The sequence below is a fragment of the Bombina bombina genome, chromosome 3 (assembly GCF_027579735.1).
Source record: "Bombina bombina isolate aBomBom1 chromosome 3, aBomBom1.pri, whole genome shotgun sequence".
Taxonomy (NCBI): domain Eukaryota; kingdom Metazoa; phylum Chordata; class Amphibia; order Anura; family Bombinatoridae; genus Bombina; species Bombina bombina.
The window spans coordinates 903,302,653-903,326,917 of NC_069501.1; positions in this window are offsets into that span (position 1 = coordinate 903,302,653).

Genomic DNA, 24,265 nt, shown 5'->3' on the forward strand with positions numbered 1-24,265 from the left:
TATTAACTATTTAACAACTACTTAGCAAAAATAAGTACAAAATTACCTGTAAAATAAATCCTAACCTAAGTTAAAATTACATCTAACACTACACTATCATTAAATAAATTACCTAAACTACCTACAATTAATTTCAATTAAATTCAATAAACTAAATTACAGAGAAAAAAAATTAAAAGAACTTTAAACTAATTACACCTAATCTAAGCCCCCTAATAAAATAAAAAAGCCCCCCAAAATAATACAATTCCCTACCCTATACTAAATTACAAATAGCCCTTAAAAGGGCCTTTTGCGGGGCATTGCCCCAAAGTTATCAGCTCTTTTACCTGTAAAAAAAAATTACAATACCCCCCAACATTACAACCCACCACCCACACACCCCTACTCTAAAACCCACCCAATACCCCCTTTAAAAAACCTAACACCACCCCATTGAAGATCACCCTACCTTGAGCCGTCTTCACCCAGCCGGGCACAAGTGGTCATCTGATCCGGCCAGAAGTCTTCATCCGATGGGGCAGAAGAGGACATCCAGACCGGCAGAAGTCTTCATCCTATCCGGGCAGAAGAGGACATCTGGACCGGGAGAAGGCTTCATCCAAGCGGCATCTTCTATCTTCTTCCATCCGACGAGGAGCGACTCCATCTTGAAGACATCTGGCGCGGAGCATCCTTCCAGCACGACGGACTAACGTTGAATGACGGTTCCTTTAAATGACGTCATCCAAGATGGCGTCCCTCGAATTCCGATTTGCTGATAGGATTTTATCAGCCAATCGGAATTAAGGTAGGAAAAATCCGATTGGTTTATTTAATCAGCCAATCAAATTGAAGTTCAATCCGATTGGCTGATTGGATCAGCCAATAGAATTGACCTCGCATTCTATATTCTATTCTATAATGTAGGTGGCAGCGGTGTCCGGAGCGGCAGATTAGGGGTCATTAGTATAATGCAGGTGGCGATGATGTCGGGGGCGGCAGATTAGGGGTTAATAAGTGTAAGATTAGGGGTGTTTAGACTCGGGGTTCATGTTAGGGTGTTAGGTGCAGACATATTTTGTCTTTCCCCATAGGAAACAATGGGGCTGCGTTAGGAGCTGAACGCTGCTTTTTTCAAGGTGTTAGGTTTTTTTCAGCCAGCTCAGCCCTATTGTTTTCTATGGGGAAATTGTGCATGAGCACATTTAGCCAGCTTACCACTACCGTAAGCAACGCTGGTATTGAAGTGAGATGTGGAGCTAAATTTTGCTCTACGCTCACCTTTTTGCGGATAACGCCAGGTTTAAAAAAACCTGTAATACCAGCGTTGACATAAGGGAGCGGTGGGAAAAAAAGAAGCGTTAGAGCCGCAAACCTTACTGACAAAAACTCGTAATCTAGCCGTTCCTTTTTAACATAGAGGTGTTCATGTGACATTTTCTAGCCAGCTTTTTACAAATACAGGTAGAAACCCTTTATCCAAACAGCTTAGGACCGGAAAAGCTTTGCATTTTGGAATAGTTTGGATTTTGAAATATTTGTATCTTTAAAATCTAACAGCTTGGAGAGGGGATGGAACCAAGTCTAAACAATATGTTATGTAATTTAGGCAATATTTACATGTCACAATACATCTTATACATGTAACTTAAAGGGACAGTCAACACCAGAATTTTTGTTGTTTTAAAAAATAGATAATCCCTTTATTACCCAATTCCCAGTTTTGCATAAACAACACAGTTATATTAATATACTTTTTACCTCTGTGATTAACTTGTATCTAAGCATCTTCTGACAGCCCCCTGATCACATGACATTTTATTTATTATCTATTGACTTTCATTTTAGCCAATTAGTGCAGTGTCTGCCATAACCCACGGGCGTGCTCACAATGTTATCTATAGGGTTTACCTGAACTAGCTCTCCCCTGCTGTGAGAAGCAAATACAAAAGCATGTGATTAGAGGCGGCCTTCAAGGGCTTAGAAATTATCATATGAGCCTTCCTAGGTCTAGCTTTCAATTAAGAATACCAAAAGAACAAAGCAAGATTGGTGATAAAAGTAAATTGGAAAGTTGTTTAAAATGACATGCCCTATTTGAAACATGAAAGTTTTTTTTGAACTTGACTGTCCCTTTAAAGGTAGTTTTATATAAATTATTAATACTTTTGTATACATAGTACCCTCAGAAAGATTGTACAGTATTGTAATCAGAAAGGTAATTGTTAATAGCCTAGCATTTGTATTTTATAAAACAAAAACAAACCAAAGACACGGCCAAAAAATTGTAACTTACATGTGGGTAAAAAATAGTATTTTTTGACAATTTTATTTAAAACAAAATATGAATTAAACCTTTATTTTTTGGAATTAATTTGGAATTCCGGATTTAGAAATGTGTTCCTGTATGCAGCATCACTTTCAAGTGATTTAACATATGAGTAACTTGTCCCAAATTAGTTTTAAGTGGTCAAAATTATGGAATAAGATAAATAAAAAAACATAGGAAATCTTTGGTGAAAAAGGTTTTCTGATTAACTGGAATACAACTGCCAGGGTCTCTTCTTGTTAAGCATTCACTTTACTTATTCACTGGATAGGTCCAAATTTAAAATCTCATCAAAAAAATAAAATGTTTATTAGAGCACAATGGATTTACAAAATAAACTTAATTATCAATATTAACTAGGCTTTTATTATGAGCAACTCTTTGAAACATGATATTAAGATATTGGGGCCGATTTATCAATGTCCGCCAGATATCGCTGAATGCCGACAGCATACACTGTGGGCATTTAACATTTATAGTAAATTATACGATATGATGAAAATAATGGTATCTTTAGAAAGTCCATTTAATGGCGAGAAAAACTGTATATAATATGTGTGGGTACAGTAAATGAGAGAGGAAAATTATAGCTAAACAGCAGTTCACCAGAACTGCTTGTGCAATGCCGCCCCCTGCAGATTCACAGCAATCGGCCGCTAGCAGAAGGTGTCAATCAACCCGATCAGAGGAGGCGTATGAGTTAAGGAGCAGCGGTCTTAAGACCGCTCCTGTTTCCGGCGATTCAGGCCATGATAAATCGGCCCCATTGACTCTCAAAATAGGTTTCATTGACACTTTATTATATCAGTGCTAAATGATGGTGAGGCTTCAATGCATCAAAGGCATCACAAAACAACATAAAAACAAACTCAGTGACACTGTTCTCTATAGAATTAAACGGACAGTAAACACCAACAATTTAATACCTTAAAACGATAGATAATCCCTTTATTTAACATTCACCAGTTGTGCACAGCCAATACTGTTATATTAATCCCTGAGGCCTAGATTTGGAGTTTGGCGGTAGCCGTGAAAACCAGCGTTAGAGGCTCCTAACGCTGGTTTTAGGCTACCGCCGGTATTTGGAGTCACACAAAAAAGGGTCTAACACTCACTTTTCAGCCGCAACTTTTCCATACCGCAGATCCCTTTACGTCAATTGCGTATCCTATCTTTTCAATGGGATCTTTCTAACTCCGGTATTTAGAGTCGTGTCTGAAGTGAGCGTTAGAAATCTAATGACAAAACTCCAGCCGCAGAAAAAAGTCAGTAGTTAAGAGCTTTCTGGGCTAACGCCGGTTCATAAAGCTCTTAACTACTGTACTCTAAAGTACACTAACACCCATAAACTACCTATGTACCCCTAAACCGAGGCCCCCCCACATCGCCGCCACTCGATTAATTTTTTTTAACCCCTAATCTGCCGACCGCCGCCTACGTTATCCTTATGTACCCCTAATCTGCTGCCCCTAACACCGCCGACCCCTATATTATATTTATTAACCCCTAACCTGCCCCCCACAACGTCGCAGCCAGCTACCTACTATAATTAACCCCTAATCTGCCGACCGCAAAGAGCCCCCACCTACATTATAGCTATGTACCCCTAATCTGCTGCCCCTAACACCGTCGACCCCTATATTATATTTATTAACGCCTAATCTGCCCCCCTCAACGTCGCCTCCACCTGCCTACACTTATTAACCCCTAATCTGCCGAGCGGACCTGAGCGCTACTATAATAAAGTTATTAACCCCTAATCCGCCTCACTAACCCTATAATAAATAGTATTAACCCCTAATCTGCCCTCCCTAACATCGCCGACACCTAACTTCAATTATTAACCCCTAATCTGCCGACTGGAGCTCACCGCTATTCTAATAAATATATTAACCCCTAAAGCTAAGTCTAACCCTAACACCCCCCTAAGTTAAATATAATTTAAATCTAACGAAATTAATTAACTCTTCTTAAATAAATTATTCCTATTTAAAGCTAAATACTTACCTGTAAAATAAATCCTAATATAGCTACAATATAAATTATAATGATATTATAGCTATTTTAGGATTAATATTTATTTTACAGGTAACTTTGTATTTATTTTAACCAGGTACAATAGCTATTAAATAGTTAAGAACTATTTAATTGCTAAAATAGTTAAAATAATTACAAATTTACCTGTAAAATAAATCCTAACCTAAGTTACAATTAAACCTAACACTAGACTATCAATAAATTTATTAAATAAAATACCTACAATTACCTACAATTAAACCTAACACTACACTATCAATACATTAATTAAATACAATATCTACAAATAAATACAATGAAATAAACTAACTAAAGTACAAAAAATAAAAAAGAACTAAGTTACAAAAAATAAAAAAAATATTTACAAACATTAGAAATATATTACAACAATTTTAAACTAATTACACCTACTCTAAGCCCCCTAATAAAATAACAAAGCCCCCAAAATAAAAAAATGCCCTACCCTATTCTAAATTACTAAAGTTCAAAGCTCTTTTACCTTACCCGCCCTGAACAGGGCCCTTTGCGGGGCATGCCCCAAGAAGTTCAGCTCTTTTGCCTGTAAAAAAAACATACAATACCCCCCCCCCCACAACATTACAACCCACCACCCACATACCCCTAATCTAACCCAAACCCCCCTTAAATAAACCTAACACTAAGCCCCTGAAGATCTTCCTACCTTATCTTCACCTAACCAGGTATCACTGATCCGTCCTGGCTCCAAAATCTTCATCCAAGCCCAAGCGGGGGCTAGACATCCATCATCCGACGGCTGAAGAAATCCAGAAGAGGGTCCAAAGTCTTCATCCTATCCGGGAAGAAGAGTAGATCTGGACCGGCAACCATCTTCTTCAAAGCGGCATCTTCTATCTTCATCCGATGAGGACCGGCTCCATCTTGAAGATATCCATCGCGGATCCATCCTTCTTCTCCGACGACTAGACGACGAATGACGGTTCCTTTAAATGACGTCATCCAAGATGGCGTCCCTCGAATTCCGATTGGCTGATAGGATTCTATTAGCCAATCGGAATTAAGGTAGGAATATTCTGATTGGCTGATGGAATCAGCCAATCAGAATCAAGTTCAATCCGATTGGCTGATCCAATCAGCCTATCAGATTGAGCTCGCATTCTATGGCGAGAAAAACTGTATATAATATGTGTGGGTACAGTAAATGAGAGAGGAAAATTATAGCTAAACAGCAGTTCACCAGAACTGCTTGTGCAATGCCGCCCCCTGCAGATTCACAGCAATCGGCCGCTAGCAGAAGGTGTCAATCAACCCGATCAGAGGAGGCGTATGAGTTAAGGAGCAGCGGTCTTAAGACCGCTCCTGTTTCCGGCGATTCAGGCCATGATAAATCGGCCCCATTGACTCTCAAAATAGGTTTCATTGACACTTTATTATATCAGTGCTAAATGATGGTGAGGCTTCAATGCATCAAAGGCATCACAAAACAACATAAAAACAAACTCAGTGACACTGTTCTCTATAGAATTAAACGGACAGTAAACACCAACAATTTAATACCTTAAAACGATAGATAATCCCTTTATTTAACATTCACCAGTTGTGCACAGCCAATACTGTTATATTAATCCCTGAGGCCTAGATTTGGAGTTTGGCGGTAGCCGTGAAAACCAGCGTTAGAGGCTCCTAACGCTGGTTTTAGGCTACCGCCGGTATTTGGAGTCACACAAAAAAGGGTCTAACACTCACTTTTCAGCCGCAACTTTTCCATACCGCAGATCCCTTTACGTCAATTGCGTATCCTATCTTTTCAATGGGATCTTTCTAACTCCGGTATTTAGAGTCGTGTCTGAAGTGAGCGTTAGAAATCTAATGACAAAACTCCAGCCGCAGAAAAAAGTCAGTAGTTAAGAGCTTTCTGGGCTAACGCCGGTTCATAAAGCTCTTAACTACTGTACTCTAAAGTACACTAACACCCATAAACTACCTATGTACCCCTAAACCGAGGCCCCCCCACATCGCCGCCACTCGATTAATTTTTTTTAACCCCTAATCTGCCGACCGCCGCCTACGTTATCCTTATGTACCCCTAATCTGCTGCCCCTAACACCGCCGACCCCTATATTATATTTATTAACCCCTAACCTGCCCCCCACAACGTCGCAGCCAGCTACCTACTATAATTAACCCCTAATCTGCCGACCGCAAAGAGCCCCCACCTACATTATAGCTATGTACCCCTAATCTGCTGCCCCTAACACCGTCGACCCCTATATTATATTTATTAACACCTAATCTGCCCCCCTCAACGTCGCCTCCACCTGCCTACACTTATTAACCCCTAATCTGCCGAGCGGACCTGAGCGCTACTATAATAAAGTTATTAACCCCTAATCCGCCTCACTAACCCTATAATAAATAGTATTAACCCCTAATCTGCCCTCCCTAACATCGCCGACACCTAACTTCAATTATTAACCCCTAATCTGCCGACTGGAGCTCACCGCTATTCTAATAAATATATTAACCCCTAAAGCTAAGTCTAACCCTAACACCCCCCTAAGTTAAATATAATTTAAATCTAACGAAATTAATTAACTCTTCTTAAATAAATTATTCCTATTTAAAGCTAAATACTTACCTGTAAAATAAATCCTAATATAGCTACAATATAAATTATAATGATATTATAGCTATTTTAGGATTAATATTTATTTTACAGGTAACTTTGTATTTATTTTAACCAGGTACAATAGCTATTAAATAGTTAAGAACTATTTAATTGCTAAAATAGTTAAAATAATTACAAATTTACCTGTAAAATAAATCCTAACCTAAGTTACAATTAAACCTAACACTAGACTATCAATAAATTTATTAAATAAAATACCTACAATTACCTACAATTAAACCTAACACTACACTATCAATACATTAATTAAATACAATATCTACAAATAAATACAATGAAATAAACTAACTAAAGTACAAAAAATAAAAAAGAACTAAGTTACAAAAAATAAAAAAAATATTTACAAACATTAGAAATATATTACAACAATTTTAAACTAATTACACCTACTCTAAGCCCCCTAATAAAATAACAAAGCCCCCAAAATAAAAAAATGCCCTACCCTATTCTAAATTACTAAAGTTCAAAGCTCTTTTACCTTACCAGCCCTGAACAGGGCCCTTTGCGGGGCATGCCCCAAGAAGTTCAGCTCTTTTGCCTGTAAAAAAAACATACAATACCCCCCCCCCACAACATTACAACCCACCACCCACATACCCCTAATCTAACCCAAACCCCCCTTAAATAAACCTAACACTAAGCCCCTGAAGATCTTCCTACCTTATCTTCACCTAACCAGGTATCACTGATCCGTCCTGGCTCCAAAATCTTCATCCAAGCCCAAGCGGGGGCTAGACATCCATCATCCGACGGCTGAAGAAATCCAGAAGAGGGTCCAAAGTCTTCATCCTATCCGGGAAGAAGAGTAGATCTGGACCGGCAACCATCTTCTTCAAAGCGGCATCTTCTATCTTCATCCGATGAGGACCGGCTCCATCTTGAAGATATCCATCGCGGATCCATCCTTCTTCTCCGACGACTAGACGACGAATGACGGTTCCTTTAAATGACGTCATCCAAGATGGCGTCCCTCGAATTCCGATTGGCTGATAGGATTCTATTAGCCAATCGGAATTAAGGTAGGAATATTCTGATTGGCTGATGGAATCAGCCAATCAGAATCAAGTTCAATCCGATTGGCTGATCCAATCAGCCTATCAGATTGAGCTCGCATTCTATTGGTTGATCGGAACAGCCAATAGAATGCGAGCTCAATCTGATTGGCTGATTGGATCAGCCAATCGGATTGAACTTGATTCTGATTGGCTGATTCCATCAGCCAATCAGAATATTCCTACCTTAATTCCAATCGGAATTCGAGGGACGCCATCTTGGATGACGTCATTTAAAGGAACCGTCATTCGTCGTTCAGTCGTCGGCCAGGATGGATGTTCCGCGTCGGAGGTCTTCAGGATGCTGCCGCTCCGCTCCGGATGGATGACGATAGAAGATCCCGCTTGGATGAAGACTTCAATCGGATGGAAGACCTCTTCTGCCCCGCTTGGATGAAGACTTCTACCGGATGGAGGACCTCTTCTTGCTCCGCTTGGATGAAGAATTTGGCTCGGCTGGGTGAAGACGACTCAAGGTAGGGAGATCTTCAGGGGCTTAGTGTTAGGTTTATTTAAGGGGGGTTTGGGTTAGATTAGGGGTATGTGGGTGGTGGGTTGTAATGTTGGGGGGGGGTATTGTATGTTTTTTTTTACAGGCAAAAGAGCTGAACTTCTTGGGGCATGCCCCGCAAAGGGCCCTGTTCAGGGCTGGTAAGGTAAAAGAGCTTTGAACTTTAGTAATTTAGAATAGGGTAGGGCATTTTTTTTATTTTGGGGGGCTTTGTTATTTTATTAGGGGGCTTAGAGTAGGTGTAATTAGTTTAAAATTGTTGTAATATATTTCTAATGTTTGTAAATATTTTTTTATTTTTTGTAACTTAGTTCTTTTTTATTTTTTGTACTTTAGTTAGTTTATTTCATTGTATTTATTTGTAGATATTGTATTTAATTAATGTATTGATAGTGTAGTGTTAGGTTTAATTGTAGGTAATTGTAGGTATTTTATTTAATAAATGTATTGATAGTCTAGTGTTAGGTTTAATTGTAACTTAGGTTAGGATTTATTTTACAGGTAAATTTGTAATTATTTTAACTATTTTAGCTATTAAATAGTAATTAACTATTTAATAGCTATTGTACCTGGTTAAAATAAATACAAAGTTACCTGTAAAATAAATATAAATCCTAAAATAGCTATAATATCATTATAATTTATATTGTAGCTATATTAGGATTTATTTTACAGGTAAGTATTTAGCTTTAAATAGGAATAATTTATTTAAGAAGAGTTAATTAATTTCGTTAGATTTAAATTATATTTAATTTAGGGGGGTGTTAGTGTTAGGGTTAGACTTAGCTTTAGGGGTTAATACATTTATTAGAATAGCGGTGAGCTCCAGTCGGCAGATTAGGGGTTAATGTTTGAAGTTAGGTGTCTGCGATGTTAGGGAGGGCAGATTAGGGGTTAATACTATTTATTATAGGGCTAGTGAGGCAGATTAGGGGTTAATAACTTTATTATAATAGCAGTGCGGTCCGGTCGGCAGATTAGGGGTTAATAAGTGTAGGCAGGTGGAGGGGACGTTGTGGGGGGCAGATTAGGGGTTAATAAATATAGGGGTCGGCGGTGTTAGGGGCAGCAGATTAGGGGTACATAGGGATAATGTAAGTAGCGGCGGTTTACGGAGCGGCAGATTAGGGGTTAAAAATAATATACAGGGGTCAGCGATAGCGGGGGCGGCAGATTAGGGGTTAATAAGTGTAAGGCTAGGGGTGTTTAGACTCGGGGTTCATGTTAGGGTGTTAGGTGCAGACGTAGGAAGTGTTTCCCCATAGCAAACAACGGGGCTGCGTTAGGAGCTGAACGCGGCTTTTTTGCAGGTGTTAGGTTTTTTTTCAGCTCAAACAGCCCCATTGTTTCCTATGGGGGAATCGTGCACGAGCACGTTTTTGAGGCTGGCCGCGTCCGTAAGCAACTCTGGTATCGAGAGTTGCATTTGCGTTAAATATGCTCTACGCTCCTTTTTTGGAGCCTAACGCTGACATTATATGGACTCTCAATACCAGAGTTATTTTAAAGGAGCAGCCAGAAAAAAGCCAGCGTTAGCTACGCGGGTCCTTACCGACAAAACTCTAAATCTAGCCGTTAGTGACCAGAGCACTTTTCAATTTTCTGACCGTTTGGGACCAGGGCTAGTTTTACATTTCTGCTGTGTTTGTTTAGCTGTAATTTTCCTCTTTCTCATTTACTGTACCCACACATATTATATACAGTTTTTCTCGCCATTAAATGGACTTTCTAAAGATACCATTATTTTCATCATATCTTATAATTTACTATAAATTTTTTATAAAATATGATGAAAAAATGAAGAAAAAAACACTTTTTCTAACTTTGACCCGCAAAATCTGTTACATCTACAACCACCAAAATCACTAATGCTAAATAGTTTCTAAATTTTGTTTAGAAATACCCAATGCTTACATGTTGCTTGCTTTTTTTTTTTGCAAGTTATAGGGCAATAAGTACAAGTAGCAATTTGCTTTTTCCAAACCATTTTTTTTTAAAAATTAGCGATAGTTACGTTGTAACACTGATATCTGTCAGGAATCCCTGAATAACCCCTTCACATGTATATATTTTTTTTTAGTAAACAACCCAAAGTATTGATCTAGGCCCATTTTGGTATATTTCATGCCACCATTTCACCAGCAAATGCGATCAAATAAAAAAAAAATCGGTCACTTTTTCACTAACTTTATCACAAACTTTAGGTCTCTCACTGAAATTTTTTACAAACAGCTTGTGCAATTATGGCACAAATGGTTGTTAATGCTCCTCTGGGATCCCCTTCATTTAGAAATATCAGACATATATGACTTTGGCATTACTTTTTGGTAATTAGAAGGCTGCTAAATGCTGCTGCGCACCACACTTGTATTATGCCCAGCAGTTAACAGGTTAATTAGGTAGCTTGTAGGGTTAATTTTAGCTTTTAGTGTAGTATAGTAAACAACCCAAAATATTGATATAGGCCAATTTTGGTATATTTCATGCTACAATTTCACCGCCTAATGCGATCAAATAAAAAAAAAAAGTTCACTTTTTCACTAACTTTAGGTTTCTTACTGAAATTATTTACAAACAGCTTGTGCAATTGTGGCACAAATGGTTGCAAATGCTTCTCTGGGATCCCCTTTGTTCAGAAATAGCAGACATATATGGCTCTGGCGTTGCTTTTTGGTAATTAGAAGGCCGCTAAATGTGCACCACACTTGTATTATGCCCAGCAGTTAAGGGGTTAATTAAATAGCTTGTAGGGTTAATTTTAGCTTTAGTGTAGAGATCAGCCTCCCACCTGACACATCTCACCCCCTGATCCCTACCTGACCCCCCTCAAACAGCTATCTTCCCTCCCCAACCTCACAATTGTCACTGCCATCTTAATGGGACACTCAAGTCAAAATTAAACTTTCATTATACAGATAGAGCATGCAATTTTAAACAACTTTCCAATTTTCTTCCATTAACAAAATGTGCACTGTCTTTTAATATTTAAACTTTTTGAGTCACCAGCTCCTACTGAGCATGTGCAAGAATCACAGAATAAGCGTATATGCATTGTGATTGGCTGATGGCTGTCACATTGTATGTGTATGCATTTGTGATTGGCTGATGGCTATCACATGGTACAGGGGGAGTGGAAATGAAAATCAACTACTCATTTGAAGTTCAGACTGAGTCCTATTGCATTGTCTTGTTATCTTATCTATATTTGTTGATTATGCAAATCTACTGCGTTGACTAGTCCTTTAAGTACTGGCAGAAAGTCTTCCAGTACTAAAATAAAAAACTTTTGTTTTATTATTATTTTTTTTTATATTGATTCTGCAGTGTTGGATCCCCCTTAGCCCCCAAAATAAAATATTTTCTGTAGTGTAGCTGCCCCCCTTAGTACCCTGCCCACCCTCCCCCTCCCAGATCCCTTGCCCAACATTTATTATTCCCCCCTCCATCCCTCCTTCCCATATTTTAATAATTTAGTGCTGTAAATGTGACGCGCACGCCCCCTCATCCACCCCCGTCGCAATCCCGACTCAGATCGCACACATCGGTGTGACAGGAACTGGATCTAGGCATAGATGGTCCTCCCACCCGCCTCCCTGCTGCTGCTCCCACCCACCAAGGATCGGCACCATCTCTGCATCGGTGGGTTAAAAAGGGTATTGCAGTGATGCCTTAATATCGAGGCATCACTGCAATACCCGGAAAGCGCCTGGAAGTGATCACCATCGCTTCCAGCGCTTGAAACCCCAGAGGACGTGTCATGCACATCCTTGGTCCTTAAGGGTATTTTTTTTGTAGGACGTGCCTGACACGTCCTCGTTTGCCAAGGGGTTAGTATACTTTTTACCTCTATGACTAACTTGTATCTAAGTTCTGCAGATGGCCTCCATATCTCAGGTATTTTGAAAAACTTGCATTTCAGGCAATTAGTGCTGACTCTTAAATAACTCAACTGGAGTGAGCACAATGTTATCTATACGGCACACATGAACAAACAGTACATGTTATTAGCTATTCACAGCCAGACAGTGAGATAAGAGGTGGACTGCATAGTCTTTATAAATCAACCTATGAATCTACCTAGGTTTAGCCTTTAACAAAAAATACCAAGAGAAAAAAAGCAAATTTGATGATAAAAGTAAATTGGAAAGTTGTTTAAAATTACATGCCCTCTCTGAACCATGAAAGTTTAATTTGGATTTTACTGTCCCTTTAAGAGACAAATAGGAGAAACATGCAACTTCAATGTAATTGTAAATACAAAGCTTGATTAGCATCGCTAGGGCTCTCTTTACATAACCATTGAGGAGATTCTATTCCAGTTGAAAGGATTATCTGTATTTTTATTTTAAACAAAATCCACTATATTCTGTATATATAAAAGCATTTCATGATAATATTTTCATCTAATGTCTTCTTCCTTGTTTTAGCACATTTGTTATTTTCTTATTTCCCTGTTGCTTGTGTATGACTGTGTTTAACCCCTGCAATACAGAATTAGGGGCCGAATTATCAAGCTCCAAATGGAGCTTGATGCCCCTGTTTCCGTGCGAACTTTCAGGGTTGCCGGAAACAGTAGTTATGAAGCAGCAGTCTAAAGACCACTGCTCCATAACTTGTCCGCCTGCTCTGAGGCTGCAGACATCAATCCGCCCGATCCTATATACGATCGGGCTGATTGACACCCCCTGCTAGCAGCCGATTGGCCGCAAATCTGCAGAGGGTGGCATTGCACAAGCAGTTCACAAGAACTGCTTGTGCAATGATAAATGCCTACAGCGTCTGCTGTTGGCATTTATCGATGTGCGGCAGACATGATACACTACATCGTATCATGTCCGTCCGCACTTTAATAAATCGGCCCCTTAAAGTCAACTTCAGGCCAGTGATGCACTGGGTCCTAACTGAACACATCTGGTGAACCAATCAAAAGATGCATTTGTGCTAGTAAATTGCAAGCTCTTAGGTAACATAGAAAAAAACATTAAAAACAAAATAACTTATTAAAAAGAGTAAACTGCAATATCATGTCTAGGTTATTATTCTTTTTGTTATTATTATTATTTATTTTGTAAGATGCAAATATATAACAGACTAAACAAAAGAGGTAAGCACAGGAGATGGAGCGCCCTGCGCCAAAGAGCTTACAGTCTGCAGGTTGAGGGTGCAAAGACATAAGGTTTGCTGTAGCTTGTCAAGTGGATTGTAGTTGTAGTAGTGAGTCAATGCAGTTCAAGACATTTTAGTTAGGATGAAAAGCAGTTAAAGTTGGTAAGCCTCTCTAAATGGATTGTTTTCAAAGAGCATCTGAAACTATAGAAGGTTGGAAACAGTCTGATGAAGTGGGGTAGAGAGTTAAAGAGGGCAGGAGCAGCACGTGAAAAGTCTTAGAGGCGAGAGAGAAGAAATAATATGAGGTGAGAGACGTAGGATAGAGGTTGATCGGAGAGGGTGTGTTGGGAATATTTGGAGATAAGTGAGGAAACATATTTGGTAGGGAGGTTGATGAGTGCTTTATAGGATATGGTAATATTTTGTATTGTAAAATGTAAGGAGAACCATTGTAGCTTCTGGCAGAATAGGTCAGCTGATGTAGATTGGCGACTTAGGTGGAGGAATCAAGCTGAAGCATTCATGACAGAGGCAGGAAGGGCGGGACTTGGGAAGGCCAGAAGTCAATAGCTACCTGTCATAAATAACTATTACTTTAGACACATAATAGCAAACTGTCCCGCTTTTCCTGGGACAGTCACATAATTCCCAGTATTCCAAACTGTCCCGCTTTACCTGGGACAGTCACATAATTCCCAGTATTCCATCCTTCTTTGTGAAAATCAGACCTGAGCTTTTTGGCATTGATCTTACTGTGAGGATCAGTTGCTTTGCTAAGGAGGGCACTTCCCACCATCACTCTACTCAAGCACTGCGGTAGCTCCAGCCTTTACTGTCCATAGAATGCCCCATGACACACCTGACCCAGTCCATGGCACACCCAGTCTCACCTCCTTGTCCTCAAGGTCCCGCCCACAAATCACCAGTGGGCCTCCTAGGTTTCTGTGGACACCACAGGTCTTTTGTTGGTCTTATGTACTGTATTTTTTGCTTGCATATGTGAACTGTACTTTACGTTAAAAACAATAATAAAATAATATATCTAATTTGGTGAGCTAGCACATATGAATCTCCCGTACTTTATAGATTAGATTGAATCATTCAGTATTTAATATTTTGTGTATTTTGTGTGCAGTTTATATTAGGTGTGTTGGTATGGGACAGAGAGTAAAGTTCTGTTTGCTCCCCGACATTGTGTGACAATATCTCTTACTGCGCAACTGGCAGCAATGAGATAAGATAAGTATATTGTAAACCTTTTTTTTTTATCTTTATGGAAGCACAGGAAGTAATTTATATAAAACATAAGTTACAAAATAAATGTATACATAAAATACATGATAATAAATAGTTGTCTTCACTTGAATTATTATGTTTCCAGTGCTTCCCTTTTTCCTTATACCCCACCCTTAATTAACCCCTAGCATAAATACATACACTAATAAAAGAAAAGACAAAAAATAAATATATATATATATTATTATTTCTCTCCACCAGAGATCCAAAATAACTATATCCGTATTTCTAAAGTTATATATTAATTGGTTTTGTTCCCTTTCTGTCTGAGCTCTTATAAATACAGCCCATTTCTGAAAGAACTTCTGTAATTCCTTATCAACATGCTTAGGTGTATCAAATTGTTCTATAATCAACTGTTTTTTAATAAAGTTTATCCATTCCGAAATTTTGGGTTCAGATTTTCCTTTCCAATTTCTCATAATTAAACTTCTAGCTGCTAAAATTGCAGTATTTACCAATTTATACTCTACCCCTTGATTATATTTATCGACCAAAAATACGATCTGTTCTAAGGAAAATGTTACTTTTTTTTCCAAATGTAAATTTAGCCAGAACTCTAATTTCCTCAACAACTGATTAATTATTGGAAATTTCCATATTAGATGAAGTAGATTTGCCGCTAAAAGTTGACATTTAGGGCACCTATGAAAATTGTGATTTTTCCATAAGAATCCTTTTTCTGGTGTATAATAGATCTTATGGGTATGTTTTGCATGTTCTTCTCTCCAGGTAGTGGAGAGTGTATTCTTTTTATCCGTAATTATCGACTTTTTTTAATTTTTTCAGGATTAACTTCTATATCTCCTAAGCTAATACTACATTTATTAGCTAAATAAACCAAGTTAATATCACCTTTCAATGCAACTAATAATTTATACCAAGGGGAGATTGCAAATATTCCCTTTCTTACCAAAACTATCCATTGATCTACCTACTCCAATTCCAATCTGCTCCACACTTTTTAAGTAAACTATAGATAAAATGTCAAACTTGAAGATACACAAAAAATTTCATCTCTGTCCTCTCTTGGTTGATAATTTGAGATATCAATGAAAGACCTTTTCAATTTTTAAATATATTACTATTCAGGCCTTCTGTAAATTCTGAGTTACCTTCTATTGTTATATATTTAGAGATTTCAAATATGACATCTAACATTGAACAAACCTTCTGCCAAGCGCGGATTGGTATGGCAGCAATTTTTAATTTTTTTCAACCTTTGTTGACAGTTTACTAAATTTAACATGTGCAAGTGTGCAAGGCAAGAAAGGTTTAATGATCTCTTTTTCTAAATCTGGTACTGTGTAATAAGAAGTGTCCCAAAACCACTACACTACTATTTTAGCTAGGTTAATTAAATTGTAAGTTTCTAACGCCTAGATTACGAGTTTTGCCGGTAAGGCTGTGCGGTGCTAACGAGCAGTTTATGCTCACCGCTCACTTACAGTAACGCCGGTATTGCGGGTCTTTAGAAACCCGGCGTTAGCCGCAAAAAAATTAGCATAGAGCAAAATTTAGCTCCACATCTCACCTCAATACCAGCGCTGCTTACGTTAGCGGTAAGCAGGTAAAACGTGCTCGTGCACGATTTTCCCATAGGAATCAATGAGGGAGAGCCGGCTGAAAAAAAATCTAACACCTGCAAAAAAGCAGCGTAAAGCTCCTAACGCAGCCCCATTGATTCCTATGGGGAAAATACATTTATGGCTACACCTAACACCCTAACATGAACCCAAAGTCTAAACATCCCTAATCTTACACTTATTAACCCCTAATCTGCCGCCCCAGACATCGCCGACACCTGCATTATATTATTAACCCCTAATCTGCCGCTCCGGACACCGCAGCCACCTACATTATACTTATGAACCCCTATTCTGATGCCCCCAACATCGCCAAAGCCTACATTATATTTATTAACCCCTTATCTGCCACTCCCAATGTCGCCGCCACTATATTAAATGTATTAACCCCTAAATCTAAGTCTAACCCTAACCCTAACACCCCCCTAACTAAAATATAATTTAAATAAATCTAAATAAAATAACTATCATTAACTAAATTATTCCTATTTAAAACTAAATACTTACCTATAAAATAAACCCTAAGATAGCTACAATATAACTAATAGTTACATTGTAGCTATCTTAGGGTTTATTTTAATTTTACAGGCAACTTTGTATTTATTTTAACTAGGTACAGGTATACCCCGCTCATACAGCGGGTTAGGGACCGGAGCCCGGCTGTAAAGTGAAAACCGCCTTAAAGTGAAACAAGGGGGTTTTAGCTTTCTTTTCACTTGCCAGTGTGTTTAAAAACTTGAAAACATGTTTGAACTAACATTTACTAGGGGTGCAATAGTGCTGTTTAGTTTAACATTAGCACAGCACAATATTCAATAAATACTGTACCTGCAAAATAGTGACAATTAATGTAGTAAAATGTGCCAGGCTATAATACTGAGACACAGACTGCACTGTGATGCTGTAAACAGAGTGAACTGCACATAACAAAATGTTGCCAGTCACTTTTCTCGCAATCTCACGATGATCACAGCACTGTTTCAAAATCCTTGGAGGTTGAACTTCAGCTTCATAAAGCGCTGTATTAGCGAAGCACTGTAAAGTGAAGCGCTGTAAAGTGAGGTATACCTGTACAATAGTTATTAACTATTTAATAGTTACCTAGTTAAAATAAATTAAAATTTACCTGTAAAATAAATCGTAACCTAAGTTACAATTACACCTAACACTACACTATAATTAAATTAATTACCTAAACTAAATACAATTAAAAAAAATTATCTATAGTACGAACCCCCCCCACTAAATTGCAGAAAATAATAAAATAATTACAAGTTTTTTAAACTAATTACACCTAATCTAATCCCCCTAATAAAATAAAAAAGCCCCCCAAAATAATAAAAAGCCCTACCCTATACTAAATTACAAATAGCCCTTAAAAGGGCCTTTTGCGGGGCATTGCCCCAAAGTAATCAGCTCTATTACTTGTAATAAAAAATACAATTACCTCCCCAACATTAAAACCCACCACCCACACACCCAACCCTACTCTAAAACCCACCCAATCCCCCCTTAATAAAACCTAACACTAACCCCTTGAAGATCACCCTACCTTGAGAAGTCTTCACCCAGCCGGGCCGAAGTCCTCAATGAAACCGGGCGAAGTGGTCCTCCAGATGGGCAGGTCTTCATCGAAGCCGGCCAGAAGAGGTCCTCCAGATGGGCAGAAGTCTTCATCCAGGCAGCATCTTCTATCTTCATCCATCTGGCACGGAGCGGGTCCATCTTCAAGACATCCAACGCGGGGCATCCTCTTCCAACGAAGTCCAACTGAAGAATGAATTCTATCAGCCAATCGGAATTAAGGTAGAAAAAATCCTATTGGCTGATCCAATCAGCCAATAGGATTGAACTTCAATCCTATTGGATGATTGGATCAGCCAATAGGATTGAACTTCAATTTTGGGGGGCTTTTTTAATTAATAATCTAGGACCAGAGCAAACCTCCTAATATTAGTAGTAGAATTTCTCCCTTTCACAAATCCTGTTTGATCTGAATGGATCACTTCTTTTAATGGGAGTTGTAGACAAGCAGCAATTATATTTGTCAGTATTTTATAATCTGTATTTATAATGAGATTGGTCTATAGGATTCTTTGAGATCTGGATCTTTATTTTTTTTTCAATATCAGTGTCATCCACGAGGCAGTAACATTTTTAGACATTTCATTTCCCTGTATGTAATAATAATTAAACAAATTTTTATATGAGGAATTAAGTCTGTGGACAATAATTTCTAAAATTAATTTGGGAGTAAGTCTGAGCCTGGAGTTTTTAGCCCTGCAAGTTTACTAATGGCCTTGGAGATTTCCTCCTCAATGATCGGTGAGTTGATGATGTTAAGGGATTGATTAGAAATCTTGGGGTTCTTAATCTTAGACCAGAAATCCTTCATATGTATCTTATCAGTCTCTGTCGATGAATAAAGTTCCTGAAAGTACTCAGAAAATGTTTCTGAGATATCTTCAGTATTTGTTAAAGATTTGGTGTTGTGTTTTAGAGAATTTATGTCATTAGTCTTATTTCTATATTTCGTAATATTGACTAGTAACTTCCCGGTTTTGTTTCCAAATCTATATAATTTAGCCTGGTTTTTAATCTCCATTTGTGTTTTCTTATATATTAAGAATGAGTCCCTTTCATTTTTAGCCTTATTATAGTTAACCCAATTCTCTCTGGTTGGGTTGATTATGTACCTATTAAATTAATTGATTATATAACTTAGGATCTCCTCTTATATCTTTTTTTTTTGTTTCTTTTTTATTATACTCATATAAGATATGATTTCTCCTCTTATAACTGATTTAGAAACCTCCCAGAAAATTTCTGGTTTATGTATAATCCTTATTTATGTCTATATATTCATCCCATTTCTGTTTTAACCAATTCTTAACCTTAAGATCATTTATTAGATAGGATGGGAACCAAAATCTTCTGAAAGAGGTTTTTATGTTGGAGAGGTTAATTTTTAAAACTATTGGAGCATGATCTGAGAGTGTGATGTTACTCATTTTTATAGATATATTTTCATTGTGTACTTTCTCAGAGATCAGAAAGAGGTTAATCCTTGAATAAGTTTTATGTGTTCTTGAAGGTAAGTGTATTCTTTTGCGTCTGGATTTTGCAATCTCCATACATCTTTAATTTTTAAATTACTGAATATTTTCCTATATAATCTTTCTTCCATTTTATCTCTTCTTGTTTTAAAAGCGGCAAGTCTTCTAACGGGATTTGAGCAGACATATTAAAGTCCCCACCCAAAATGAGAACACCTTCTATCACACGTAATAGTTTTGCTTGTACATCAGACCAAAATCTCAAGGAAAAATTATTAGGACCATAAATATTACAAATTGTATATATTGTATTCTCTATTTTTATTTTTAAAATCAAATATTGTCCATCAATATCTATAAATTTATCAATAAAAGTAAATTGAAATCCCCCCCCCCCCAGAAGAATAGCAACTCCTTTCTTCCTAACCTTGCATGGCGTAGCAAATACTTCTCCCACCCATCCTGTCTTTAATTTTAAAATTTTACTCTCTTTTATTTATTAATTGAGTACATAGCGGGGCCATTTCTTTTCTTTTGTTGGAAACCTCATCTGAAAAATCAACAACATCCCAGCATAATTTCTTTTTTTCCCTATAATGAAAATTTTTGATATTGTCTTGGTAATTTAGGATCGTAACAATAACGGGCCTAGGGTTTTGGCTGTTTTCTCGTTTCCGACCTAACCTATCGGCTCTTTCTATTGGTATAATGTAGTCAGGGGTTGAAATCTCTAGTATTCTTGGTAAATCCTCTGCTACGCATTTTATTAGATTTTCATGTTCTTGTTTAACCAAGCTCACAATTTTGAGGTTGTTTCTTCTAGACCTATTCTCTAAGTCATCAATTTTAGATTGTAAATCATTGACTGTTTTTTCGTGCATTTCTAACATATTTTTCTGTGTTATAGAATTATCCTCTAAATCTGAAATACGTTGTTCTGCTTCTGTTAGTCTTTGGGAAAATTGTCTAATTTCCGTTGGCTACACCGATATTTCAGATTTAATTTCTTTAAACTGCTGTAAACAAATATCTGAGATAGACTTAATTAACAACTGCATATCATTTGGGTTAATTTGAGTGTTACTGCTCCCAGTACTTGTATCAAAGGAAGTTTATATACCACCTCTTGACTTTTTGTCCTTGCTTTTAGCAGACATCTCTGGAGATTTATTCTTGTTATGTGACAAGTATTTATCCATAAAAAACAGTGCAATATGTTATAGTGAAATAGTGAGAAAAAAGTGCTTCAGCTATGTATATCTTGTGACAGACCCTACCCCCCTCCCTTCCCTAATACCCTCCAAAACAAATTTGACTTCTGTGTTATAAGACCAGGGAAGCCCACTCAGACTAAAAAATTTTACTTCAATGAGATGTTTTACCCATAAAAAGAGTACATCTTCTGGTAATACAAGTTGTAATTTTTTTTTTTAGCTATTTTTGTGACTTGCTGAAAAACCAATATGTTCTTAATTCCCCCCATTCTCCACTTTGGTATTAGTTACAGGTTACCCTTCATAAAATGCACTAAGCATCTTTACCATTAATACTGTGGGGACAATATTTAAGGGGGATCTTCCTCCTATCTATCACATAGACTGTTTCTACATAGATAAACACCATCAATGACTTATAATTGAACCAAAACAGCATGCATTTAAAGGGACAGTCTACCATAGAATTGTTATTGTTTTAAAAGATAGATAATCCCTTTATTACCCATTCCCCAGTTTTGCATACCCAACACAGTTATATTAATATACTTTTTACCTCTGTGATTACCTTATATCTAGGAACCTTCTTCCAGCCCCCTGATCACATGACTGTGACATGTCTTAAATTTAGCATTGTCTTGTGCTAAATCTTAAATAACCCCCTGTGCCTGAACACAGTGTTATCTATATGGCCTACGTGTACTTTCTGTCTCTTTGTGTTGAAAAGAGATTTAAAAAGCATGTGATAAGAGGCAGCCCGCAAGGGCTTATAAATTAGCATATGAGTCTGCCTAGGTTTAGTTTAAGCTAAGAATACCAAGACAAAAAAGCAAATTTGATGATAAAAGTAAATTGGAAAGTTGATTAAAATTAAAAGTCCTATCTGAATAATGAAAGTTTAATTTATACTAGACTCTCCCTTTAACATTAAGAACACAATTCCAAGTTTTAAGTGAACAATTATCATATGCAGTTTTTCCCTGCACCTTCTTGACTTTCAGCTTAAAGTCACAGATAACTGGAAACAGGTGTTATACAGTGGTAATAACGGCTGTATTCAACCGAGGTTATCGAATAAAAATTGAAAACTGCTAATATTATGTGTAGCTGTTAACAGGCAAACTATACTTTCCAAATAGCTTCAAAAAATGATATTCCACAAAGAAACAGAGGTTAGGATATTCCAACAACAAATAAAACACAAAGGCCTAGATTTGGAGTTTTGTCGGTAACGACCCGCGTAGCTAACGCCGGCTTTTTTCTGGCCGCACCATAAAAATAACTCTGGTATTGAGAGTCCACATAAAGGCTGCGTTAGGCTCCAAAAAAGGAGCGTAGAGCATTTTTAACGCAGCTTCAACTCTCGATACCAGAGTTACTTACGCAAGCGGCCAGCCTCAAAAACGTGCTCGTGCACGATTCCCCCATAGGAAACAATGGGGCTGTTTAAGCTGAAAAAAAACCTAACACCTGCAAAAAAGCTGCGTTCAGCTCCTAACGCAGCAATATTGTTTGCTATGCGGAAACACTTCCTACGTCTGCACCTAACACTCTAACATGTACCCCGAGTCTAAACACCCCTAACCTTACACTTATTAACCCCTAATCTGCCGCCCCCGCTATCGCTGACCCCTGCATATTATTATTAACCCCTAATCTGCCGCTCCGTAAACCGCCGCTACTTACATTATCCCTATGTACACCTAATCTGCTGCCCTAACATCGCCGACCCCTATATTATATTTATTAACCCCTAATCTGCCCCCCACAACGTCGCCTCCACCTGCCTACACTTAGTAACCCCTAATCTGCCGACCGGACCTGAGCGCTACTATAATAAAGTTATTAACCCCTAATCCGCCTCACTAACCCTATAATAAATAGTATTAACCCCTAATCTGCCCTCCCTAACATCGCCGACACCTAACTTCAATTATTAACCCCTAATCTGCCGACTGGAGCTCACCGCTATTCTAATAAATGTATTAACCCCTAAAGCTAAGTCTAACCCTAACACTAACACCCCCCTAAATTAAACATAATTTTAATCTAACGAAATTAATTAACTCTTATTAAATAAATTATTCCTATTTAAAGCTAAATACTTACCTGTAAAATAAATCCTAATATAGCTACAATATAAATTATAATTATATTATAGCTATTTTAGGATTAATATTTATTTTACAGGTAACTTTGTATTTATTTTAACCAGGTACAATAGCTATTAAATAGTTAAGAACTATTTAATAGCTAAAATAGTTAAAATAATTACAAAATCACCTGTAAAATAAATCCTAACCTAAGTTACAATTAAACCTAACACTATACTATCAATAAATTAATTAAATACAATACCTACAAATAATTACAATGAAATAAACTAAATCTAAAGTACAAAAAATAAAAAAGAACTAAGTTACAAAAAATAAAAAAATATTTACAAACATAAGAAAAATATTACAACAATTTTAAACTAATTACACCTACTCTAAGCCCCCTAATAAAATAACAAAGCCCCCCAAAATAAAAAAATGCCCTACCCTATTCTAAATTACTAAAGTTCAAAGCTCTTTTACCTTACCAGCCCTGAACAGGGCCCTTTGCGGGGCATGCCCCAAGAAGTTTAGCTCTTTTGCCTGTAAAAAAAAACATACAATACCCCCCCCCCCCCCCAATATTACAACCCACCACCCACATACCCCTAATCTAACCCAAACCCCCCTTAAATAAACCTAACACTAAGCCCCTGAAGATCTTCCTACCTTATCTTCACCATACCAGGTTCACCGATCGATCCAGAAGAGCTCCTCCGATGTCCTGATCCAAGCCCAAGCGGGGGGCTGAAGAGGTCCATGATCCGGCTGAAGTCTTCATCCAAGCGGGGCAGAAGAGGTCTTCCATCCGATTGAAGTCTTCATCCAAGCGGGATCTTCTATGGTCATCCATCCGGAGCGGAGCGGCAGGATCCTGAAGACCTCCGATGCGGAACATCCATCCTGGCCGACGACTGAACGACGAATGACGGTTCCTTTAAATGACGTCATCCAAGATGGCGTCCCTCGAATTCCGATTGGCTGATAGGATTCTATCAGCCAATCGGAATTAAGGTAGGAATATTCTGATTGGCTGATGGAATCAGCCAATCAGAATCAAGTTCAATCCGATTGGCTGATCCAATCAGCCAATCAGATTGAGCTCGCATTCTATTGGCTGTTCCGATCAGCCAATAGAATGTGAGCTCAATCTGATTGGCTGATTGGATCAGCCAATCGGATTGAACTTGATTCTGATTGGCTGATTCCATCAGCCAATCAGAATATTCCTACCTTAATTCCGATTGGCTGATAGAATCCTATCAGCCAATCGGAATTCGAGGGACGCCATCTTGGATGATGTCCCTTAAAGGAACCGTCATTCTTCAG